General features: G+C 40.1%; 1 protein-coding gene and 1 long non-coding RNA gene across 13 annotated transcripts in view; one reads left to right on the forward strand and one right to left on the reverse strand.

Annotated features, from left to right (window-relative positions):
- Window positions 1-11,197, reverse strand: part of SLC44A1 (solute carrier family 44 member 1) — a 198,229-nt gene that overhangs the window by 26,817 nt on the left and 160,215 nt on the right. The gene's annotated exons all lie outside the window — the stretch shown is intronic.
- LOC141408622 (uncharacterized) lies at window positions 475-5,317 on the forward strand. Its single transcript, XR_012424494.1, has 2 exons — window positions 475-855; window positions 4,633-5,317. It is a non-coding gene; the product is annotated as an uncharacterized lncRNA (long non-coding RNA).

The following is an 11,197-nucleotide window of genomic DNA, read 5'->3' on the forward strand; positions in this document are numbered from 1 at the left end:
ACTGCTCGAACTCAGGAGGCGGAGGTTGCAGTGAGCCAAGATTGTGCCACCGCACTCCAGCCTGGGCAACAGAGCGAGACTCTGTCTCAAAAAAACAAAAAAACAAACACTGACTGTCCAGCAAAAGCCTAGCATGCCCTGAGTCCATCTATTTTTTTTTTTTAACTTTCTCTTAGAAAAAATTTTGCACTAGAATATACTTTAAAAGTCACTGAATTAGCCTTTCACTCTGTGCTCAATACTGCTTTACAACATCCCAGCTGCAAAAGTACCACCCAGACTCTACACACATTCCTTTGTAGTCAGGGGGATCACGTCTTCTCCTGGGGTTAAGTCTATCTTGGTACTGTTCTGGGTTTTAGGAAGTCTTCCTCACATTCTGTCTGATAGGCAGGAAAAGCCAGTGTCTGCACTAGGCGGTCTTTCCCCTACTAGGACTTAGCATAGTGCCTGGGTTAGGACTGCATGTCAGCTGCATTTAACAGAAACCTATTATAGTGACTTAAACAAGAAAGGGATTCATTCTTCTCGTGTAACAGTAAGCCCAGAAGACAGCAAGCCCAACTGTGCAGAAATTAGGCAAGAATGCTTTCTGGGAACCAGGCTCCTTCTATTTTTCGGTTCTGCCATCTTTGGTCTGTGGTTTTGTTGGTGTTTGTAATATGTCTTTTGTTCCTTAAGTAGGATCACATCTGCATTCCAGACAGGCCAGAGAAGGGAAAAACCAGGAGGATGGGCAGCACCTATATTGGGAAGGCAAAATTTTCTTGGAAATTGCCGTTATTCTTTAGCTTATATGTCATTGGGCAGAACTATGTCATATGGCCACTGCAAGCTTCAGGGAAGTATGGAAAGGTGAGTATTTTAGTAAGGCATTTTGCTAATCAGAATGATATCTGGGTTATATTCATGAGAAAGATGGGCAGAAGATCAATAGCAGGGCAATCAACACTCACTGCCGCAGCCTGATAGTAATAGGTGATTAACACATGTTAATTGACTGATGAAACAGAAGTCTCTTTTTCCAACTATTAGAACCCTTTAGGGGCTCAGGACATGACTATAGACACCATTTTTTTCTACAACATCCCTTTAGATATTTGAGTATAGTAATCATTGCTTTTCCCTTTCTCTACCCCAAGATGTTTCTTTTCCCAGTAGATATCTTCTCTAGGCTTGTCTCTGAAAACACTCCCATTCGTTTATATTCCAGGTGTGGACTGACCTATGAAAAGTAATGCAGAGTAGGCAGGCGCGGTGACTCACACCTGGAATCCTAGCACTTGGCGAGGCTGAGGCGGGTGGATCACCTGAGGTCAGGAGTTCGAGACGAGCCTGGGCAACATGGTGAAACCCCGTCTCTACTAAAAATACAAAAAAATTAGCTGGGCGTGGTGGCAGGTGTCTGTAATCCCAGCTACTCGGGAGGCTGAGGCAGGAGAATTGCTAGAACCCTGGGGGCAGAGGTTGCAGTAAGCTGAGATGGCGCCATTGCACTCTACCCTGGGCGACACAGTGAGACTCCATCTCAAAAAAAAAAAAAAAAAAGGGAATGCAGTCATTTCCTTTCTCCTGCTGTATACCATGTGGCCGCTATTATCAAATAGCTACCACAAAGAGCACATATTGTGCCCAGACCTTGGTTTCCAAATACCAGTTTCCATGAAAAGGAACCGGGGCTCACTTGAAGACTTGGCTGATTACAGAGTTGAGACCACGAAAGCACAAGATGAGCCTGGAACATCTGGTTGTGTCAGTAAACAAGGAAGTACTCAATGAATAATGGGGAGAGATCAAAAGTACAGGAGCCAGCTTGAATGGGCGCCTACTGGCTAAATCTGAGACAATGTGGGCATAAAAATAAATGAGGATAACAGAAAAAAGGAACAATCTGGGATTTGATATGTATTTATTTGATGAATAATCAATATTTATTCGATAAATAAATAGGTATTTGATGAGTAATTAAAACTTTGACAAATATGTATTTATTTGATGAATAAATATTTATTTGATGAAAAACTAAGTGGGTAAGAAGAGAAAGATTTTCCTACAGTAGGACACCAGCTAATAAATATAGGAAGAAGAATGATGAAATTAGAAAAATCACCATTATATGAAAACCACAGTAATAGCTGTTTCAGAGAAGAATGTGAATAGATATGTGAAAAGTTGATGAGAAATAGGATTTTTATATAGTCTCAAAATCTCTCTCCACAAGATACTTATTAATTACAAAGGGAGAAACAGTACATTCACATTGGAAAGACGAGGAAGATCCACCTTAGCCAAATGATCAAAGTTAACATCACAGTAATGGGACAAATGAGATCATGTGCCTCCTGCTACGATGCAGTGAGAAGGACACGGTATGCCTTCTGTAGTATTCCTGCCAAAAACGCATACCCTGGATCTGATCATGAGGAAGCTTTAGACAAACCTAAACTGAAGGTCATTCAAGAAAACAAATGGCCTGACTCTTCAAATATATCACGGTCATGAATGACAAAAAAAAGACTGTGCAATTGCTCCAAGTTAAAAGAGATTAGAGACATAAAAACGAAATGCAACGTGGGATCCTAGATTGGATTGTTGACCAGAAAAATAACTTTTTCCATAAAGAACATTAGTGGGACAACTGTTAAAATTTAAAGGTCTGTAGAATGCGCGTGTGCGTGCGCACACACAAACATGGAGAGAGAGACCAAGAAACCAAGAGAAATGGAGACAGAGCAAGAGAGAGGGAGGGAGAGGTAGGAAAAGGGAAGCAGGAGAAGGAGAAGGGAAGAAGGATAGAGGAGTGGAAATGAGGAGAAAAAGCAAATGCATTAAAATACTAACATTTAGGGAAGGTAGATGAAGGGTATATATGAACATTATTTGAACTATTCTTCTAACTTTTCTGTATATCTTTATTTTTATTCTGGTAAAATATATATAACATAAAATTTACCATTTTAACCATTTTAAAGTGTACAATTCAGTGGCATTTAGTTCCTTCACAAAGTTTTGCACCCGTCACCACTATACAGTTCCAGAATATTTTCATCACCCCAAAAGAAACTGTATTTCCAATAAGCAGTAATTCCCCATTTCCCCAGTGCCTGATAACCATGAATATGCTTTCTATCTCTATGGATTTTGCCTATTTTAGATATTTCATATACATGGAATCATACAATATGTGGCCTTTTGTGTCTGGCTTTTTTCCCTTAGTATCATGTTTTCAAGGTTCATCTATGTTTTTGCATGTATCAGTACCTAATTTCTTTTTATGGCTGTCTAGTATTTTGTTGTATGAGTATACAACATTTTGCTTATCATTCATCAGCTGATGGACATTAGTTATTTCTATTTTTTTGTTATTGTGAATAATGCTACTATGAACATTCGTGAGCATGTTTTTCTTTGGACACCTGTTTTCAATCATTTGGACTATATACCTGGATCCCACGGTAATTCTACATTTAACTTATTGAGAAACTGCCAAACTGTTTTCCAAGTGGTGGCACTATTTTACATTCTCACCAGCAATGTATGAGTGTTCTAATTTTTCCACATTCTCATCAGCACTTCTTATTGTCTACTTGTTTGAGTATAGTCATTCTAGCGGATTTGAAGTGGTATCTCCTTGTGGTTTTGATTTGCAATTCCCTAATGACATTGAGCATCTTTTTATGTGCTTCACAGCCATTTTTAAACTTCTTTGAAGAAACATCTCTTCAAGTCCTTTGCTCATTATGGATTGTTTGTTTTTTTGTTGTTAAGTAGTGAGAGTTGTTCACATATTCTGGACAGTAGACCTTTATCAGATATATGATTTGCAAATATTTTCTCCCATTTTGTGGGTTACCTTTTGTACTTTCGATTATGTCCCTTGAGGCAAAAATTTTTCAATTTTGATGAAGTCCAATTTATCTATTTTTCTTTCATTGCTTGTGTTTTTGGTTTCGTAGCCAAGAAACCATGGCCTGATCCAAGGTCATGAAGATTTACTCTTATGATTTCTTCTAAGAGTTTCAGGGGTTTAGCTCTTATATTTAGGTTCATTTTGAGGTAATTTCCTTGTTATTTTGATAACATTTTGAGTTAATTTCCTTGTTATTTATTTCTAATTTCATTCCATTTTGACCTAGAATATACTTTACATGATTTAAATCTTTTAAAATTTACTGCAATTTGTTTTGTGGCCTAACATGGTTTAGCCTTGAGAATGATCCACATGCAGTTGAGAAGAATAGTGTTGAATAAAGTGCTCTACAGATGTCTATTATGTCTAGTTGGTGTATGATGCTCTTCAAGTCTTCTATTTTCTTCTTGATCTTCTGTCTAGTTATTCTATCCATTTTGAAAATGAAATATTGAAGTCTCAACTATTATTGTTGATTTGTCTATTTCTGCATTTAATTCTGTTAGTTTCTGTTTCATGTACTGTGGATTCTCTTATTAGATGCACATATGCTTATTTTTTATTTTGTCACCAAGGCTGCAGTGCAGTGGCATGATCATAGCTCACTGCAATCTCGACCTCCTGGGCTCAAGGGATCTTCCCACCTTAGCCTCCCGAGTAGCTACAACTACCAGTACACACCACCACACCTGGCTAATTTTCAATTTTTTTTGTTGAGACAGGGTCTTGCTTTGTTGCTGAGGCTGGTCTCGAACACCTGGGCTCAAGTGACCCTTCCACTTTGGCCTCCGAAAGTGTTTGGATTACAAGGGTGAGCTACTGCACCTGGCCCACATATGTTTATAATTGCTATATGTTACTGATGGGTTGTTCCTTTTATGACTATAAAATGTCCTCTCTAGTAACAATTTTTGTCTTACTAGCTGTTTTGTCTGATATTTGTATAGCCACTCCAGCTCTCTTTTGATGATTATTTGCATGGAATATCTTTTTCCATCTTTTCACTTTCAGCCTATTTGTGTCTTTGGATCTAAATTGAGTCTCTTGTAGATATTATATAGTTGGATTATGTTTTCTAATCCATCCCACCAACTCTGCCTTTTAACTGAAGAGTTTAATCCATTCACATATTAAAAAACTGTTGGCAGGGTGCAGTGGCTCACGCCTGTGACCCCAGCACTTTGGCAGGCTGAGGCCGGCGGATCACAAGGTCAGGAGATCGAGACCATCCTGGCTAACACGGTGAAACCCCGTCTCTACTAAAAATACAAAAAATTAGCCGGCTGTGGTGGCGGGCGCCTGTAGTCCCAGTTACTCGGGAGGCTGAGGCAGAAGAATGGCGTGAACCTGGGAGGCGGAGCTTGCAGTGAGCCGAGATCGTGCCACTGCACTCCAGGCTGGGCGACAGAGCAAGACTCCGTCTCACAAAAAAAAAAGCAAAAACAAAAAAAACAAAAAACTGTTAAGTGAGGCCTTGCTTCTGCCATTTTGTTGTTTATTTTCCTTATATCATATCTTTTTTGTTCTTCAGTTCCTCCATTCCTGTCTTCTTTTATGTTTAATTGATTTTTCTAGTATATTATTTTGATTCTCATTTCCTTTTCTGAATATATATTTTTGTTAATGTTACCCTGGGGGTTATAATTAACATCCTAAATTTATAATAATTCAGTTTGAATTAATACCAATTTAGCTTAAATAATGTACAAACACTGTGTTCCTATGTAGCTCCACCCTCTCCCTTTATGTTGTTGCTGTCATACATTATATCTTTATACATTGTGTGTTCATTCAGATACATTTGTAATTATTGTGTTATGCATTTGCCTTTTAAATCACACGGAAAAAAAGTGAGTGACAGGCCGGGTGCGGTGGCTCACGCCTGTAATCCCAGCTGTTTGGGAGCCAAGGTAGGTAGATCACCTGAGGTCAGGAGTTCGAGACCAGCCTGGGCAACATGGTAAAACCCTGTCTCTACTAAAAAATTCAAAAATTAGCCAGGCATGGTGGCATGCACCTGTAGTCCCAGCTACTCAGGAGGTTGAGGTGGAAGAATCAGTTGAACCTGGGAGGTGGAGGTTGCAATGAGCTGAGATCATGCCACTGCACTTCAGCCTGAGTGACAGAGCAAGACTCTGTCTTAAATACAACAACAATAATAACAACAACAAATGAGTGACAAGCAAAAAAATACAATAATACTAGCTTTTATGTTTACCTATGTAGTTTCCTTACTGATGTTTTTATTTTTTATTTTATTGTATAGCTAGAGTTACTTGTCTTCTTTCATTTCCACCTGAATTATTTCCCTTAGCATTTCTCATGCAGGTCTACTAGAAGCAAACTTCCTCAACTTTTGTTTATTTGATAATATCTTGATTTCTTTCAGTTTTTTATTTTTATTTTATTTTATTTTTTGAGACAGAGTCTCGCTCTGTTGCCCAGGCTGGAGTGCAGTGGCGTGATCTCGGCTCACGGCAGCCTCTGCCTCCCAGGTTCAAGCGATTTTCCTGCCTCAGCTGGGATTACAGGCGCCCACCACTACACTGGCTAATTTTTGTATCTTTAGTGTAGACAGGGTTTCACCATGTTGGCCAGGCTAGTCTCCAACTCCTGATCTCAGGTGATCCAGATGCCTCGGCCTCCCAAAGTGCTGGGCCTTATTTTTATTTTTTGAGACAGAGTCTTGGTCTCTTGTCCAGGCTGGAGTGCAGTGGCATGATCTCAGCTCACTGTAACCCCCACCTCCCAGGTTCAAGTGATTCTCCTGCTTCAGCCTCCCAAGTAGCCGGGATTATAGACATGTGCCACCACGCCCGGCTAATTTTTGTATTTTTAGTACAGACAAGGTTTCCCCCATGTTGGCCAGGCTGGTCTTGAACTCCTGACCTCAGGTGATCCGCCTGCCTCAGCCTCCCGAAGTGCTGAGATTACGGTGGGATTACAGGTGTGAGCCACTGTGCCTGGCCTTCTTTCAGTTTTGGTGGATAATTTTATTGAATAAAGGATTATTGATTAACGATTGTTTTTCTTATTAAGGATACTTAGACGTAGTGAGTTGCTTCCCTCTTGCTGCAACTGATATTTTCTATTTTTCTTTGTCAACAATTTGGTTATAATCTGTTTGAGTGTAGATCTCTTTGGGTTTATTTTATGTGGAGTTTGTTGAGCTTCTTAGATGTGCATTCATGTTTTCATCACTTTTGAGACATTTTCAACCATCATTTCTTCAAGTATTCTTTTTTTTTTAATAGCCCAGACCTTACATGACAATATTTCTTCAAATATTCTTTCTGCTCCTTTCTTTCTCTCTTCTCTTTCTGAGACTCCCATTCTGTGTATGTTGGTATGCATGAGGGTATCCCACAGGTCTCTTAGGCTCTGTTCAGTTTTCTTCACTCTTTTCTTTTTCTTCTCCTCAGACTGAATAATCTCAGTTGATCTATCTTCAAATTCAGTAATTCTTTCTTCTGCCTGCTCAAATCTGCTACTGAACTCCTCTTAGTGAATTTTTGGTATCAGTTATTTTCAACTCCAGATTTTCTATTTGGTTCCCTTTTTTATCATTTATATCTTTTTATTGATGTTCTCTATTAAGTAAAACATTGGTCTCTTGATTTTCTTTAGTTCTTTGTCCTTCACTTTATGTCTTTGAGCATAGTTAAGACAGTTGATTTAAAGTCTCTGTCTAGTAAGTCAAATATCTGGGCTTCTTCAAAGACAGTTTCTTTTTTAAAAAATGTTTTTTTGAAGAGATGAAGTTTGCTGTGTCACCCAGGATGGAGTGTAGTGGCTCAATTTCAGCTCACTGCGGCCTTGAACTCCTGGGCTCAAGGAAACCTCCCACCTCAGCCTCCTGAGTAGCTGGGACTACAGATGCACGCCACCATGTTTGGATAATTTTTGTATTTTTTTGGAAGAGATGGGGTCTCATTATGTTGCCCAGGCTGGTCTTGAACTCCTGGCCTCAAGTGATCCTCCTGCCTCAACCTCCCAAGGTATTGCGATCATAGGTGAGCCACCACGTCTGGCCAGTTTCTGTTAATTTCTTCTGTTCATAGGCTGTACTTTCTTATTTCTTTGTGTACCTTGTAATTTCTTGTTGTTGTTGAAAACTGGACATTTTGCATACTATAATGTGGCAACTCTGGAAATCAGATTCTTCCTCCTCCCTAGGGTTTGTTGTTGTTGGCTTGTTGTGGGTTATAGTTGTTTATTTGTTTAATGACTTTTCTGAACTATTTCTTGTAGAGAATGTATTCTTTGGTGTGTGTGTGGTCACTGAAGTCTCTGTTTTGTTAGCTTGTGGTCAGCTAGTGATTTGACAGTTTTCCTTAAATACTTGGAGCCACAAAAAAAAAGAGAGATCACCTTCTAGTCATTGCACATTCATTCTTTATGGGGGCACTGCTTAACACTTAGCAAGACTGTTTACAACTCTGCTTTAGCCTTTACTTCCTGCTTGCATCAAAAGATTAGCCAGAAGTGAACATTTGTGGTCTTCTCAGGTCCTTCCTGTGTCAAGCCCTGGTCACCTGTGTGGCCTTGGACATTTCCTGGTATATGCAGAAGCTTTTGAAAGCTGTTATTCCTCCATATATGTCCTTTTCTAGCCTCGTTTCCCAGGCTTCCATCTGTCTGCTGTCTGCGGCATCTGTTATTCCTCATCACAGGTGGCTGCAGCTAGTATATACGCCTTTAAGTGCTATTGACAGATGTCACCTGGGAGATCACTTCAGCCCTAAGAAGCTTCTGAGGCACATGACACAAAGATAAATCCCTGAGTTGATCATTCAGGGAGCCACCAGACAGTTCAAAACATACAACCACAATTTTTTTTGAGAATAAGGTCTAACCACACATTGCTTACTTGGGCATTGGCAAGCCACATCAGAAACATGAGCCACCACATTCACAGCTGCTGCTAAGCTGGTGAGTGGAGATGGTGTGCAAATAAGTTAACATGCCTCAATGCTCTCTTACCGAAATGTCTTTATTTAGCATTTGCCTAGGTGTGTAAGTTCTTTATTAGAGTCTAGAATTTGGCAAAAAAATGATTGGATAGTTTTTGTCAATTTGATCATTGTTTTTGCAGAAGGATGGAGTATTGGAATTTTCTGCTCTGCCATTTCAATCATATCATCCCACCATTAGCTTTTTTTTTTTTGAGATGGAGTCTCGCCCTGTTGCTCAGGCTGGAGTGCAATGCCACAATCTCAGTTCACTGCAACCTCCGCCTCCCCGATTCAAGAGATTCTCCTGCCTCAGCCTCCTGAGTAGCTGGAATTGCAGATGCCCGCCACCACACCTGGCTAATTGTTCTGTACTTTTAGTAGAGATGGGGTTTCACCATGTTGCACAGGCTGGTGTCGAACTCCTCACCTCAAGTGATTCACCTGCCTTGGCCTCCCAAAGTCCTAGAATTACAGATGTGAGCCGCCACGCCTGGCCACCATTAGCTTTTATACATGAAACTAGAATGGAGACTCTAGCTTGTTCTGTTCACTTTTATATTCTTGGCTTCTAACACATAGTAGGTACTCATGAAGTATCTGTTAGGTAATGATTGAGTGAAATGAACAAATTATCATTGTCTTACACAATCCCTATAAAACATGAGTATTCCCATTTTACAAAGGAAGATACTGAGCCTCAGAAAGGTTCTATGGCTTTCCCAGGTTACCCAGCTTCTACAATAAGCAGCAGAGACAGATTCAAATCTATCTCCATAATCCCAAGACCTTTGTTCTCTTCCTTATACAATACTGGCTCCTTTAGGCATCAGAAAATAAGGAGATAACAACTCTGTTGTATTTAACTGCTTTTGAAGCATATTCCTGTCCCCTAAGTTCATGTATTTATCATTGTAGTCCTACAGCCCAGACTGAGCATATTCCATTTTATAGTCAAGAAAACAGGCAGAGAGGACAAACCACCCATGATTGGACTGGAGGCACTGGAGATAAATCCAAATATTCTAAATCCTAGGTCAGTGCTTTTTCTGTTATTTTATCTTGTCTCTTTATTAAAGTAAATAGGGTTTCATCTTAAAGTGGTTCTTTCCAGGAGAAAAGTAAATTATTTTCCAATGCAGTACTACATGCAAACCAGGACCCAGAGATTCACGCTTCACTCCCATCTTTCTTTCACTTGGCTGCTTACACCAACCAAACATTCGTTTTTGATGATTCTATCCCTCCATTAGCTTTTAAATATACCACTTTCTCTCCCTTCTTTTTTTTTTGTGGGCGGGGGGGGGGGGGGTGCGGAGGGGATGAGCACTGCTCTGTCACCCAGGCTGGAGTGCAGTGGCGCAATCTTAGCTCACTGCAACCTCCGCCTCCCAGGTTCAAGCGATTCTCCTGCCCTTTCTCTCCATTCTTATTGCTAGTGCCCTAGTTGGAATTCTCATTCTGAATCACATGGTATATTACAATGGTCTCTTCACTTTGTTTTCCTGGCCCAGAAGCAACTCATCCCATGCCATACCCCCCACCGTTGTCAGGGTAATTTTTCCCCTGAAATGCAAATATCTCCAAACATTCCCTTGGTTAAAATCTTTCAGCAAGTCCTCATTTTCTGCAGCGTAAAATCAAGACCCTGAGGGTGGCCTGCAAGACCCTTGAGATCTGATCCCTACTGACTGCTCCAATTTCATGTCCCCACACCTACACTTCAGTACAGATTCACAGGTACATCATCATTTCTTCACACACGCTATCCTCCTTGGAACACTCTCTCCTTCCCTTTCCCCAAAGGCTTATTTACTTATTACAGCCCCACCTCCCTGCCCCTCCCACCTTCAGGTGGGTCTCCCTGCTACTCCTGAGTTAGCTCTAACAGAGCGGCTGACACACTAGATTACAATCATCTGCTTACTCCTTTGCTTCCTAAATAGGGTGTGAGTTTTCAGAGGGCAGAGGCTGGGTCTCTTATTCTGGTATTCTTAGCTAATACAGAACTCAGTGAATATATCTGAAATAAATGAAGGCTTATCTTTCTGTTTTATTTACACTTAAGAATTATGTCGTGTAACTCATAATAGAGGCAGACCTAAATAAGGTATGAGGTAACAACTTCAAATAAAACATCAGGAAATTACATGCTGGGACTTCCCCAGCTTAGCATCCCCCCAAATCCCAATTTAAGAGCCATACGTGGGTTATTTTTGCTTCCACTCAGTAAATTGAAGAATGCATAAACTTTCTTCTACTAGAGAATAAAATTCTGTAGATCTTTGTGTTTTCTTTTCCTATCAGGTTGCTAAGAAAGCTGAAAGAATTTAAG

Source organism: Macaca fascicularis, chromosome 15 (genome assembly GCF_037993035.2).
Source record: "Macaca fascicularis isolate 582-1 chromosome 15, T2T-MFA8v1.1".
Taxonomy (NCBI): Eukaryota; Metazoa; Chordata; class Mammalia; order Primates; family Cercopithecidae; genus Macaca; species Macaca fascicularis.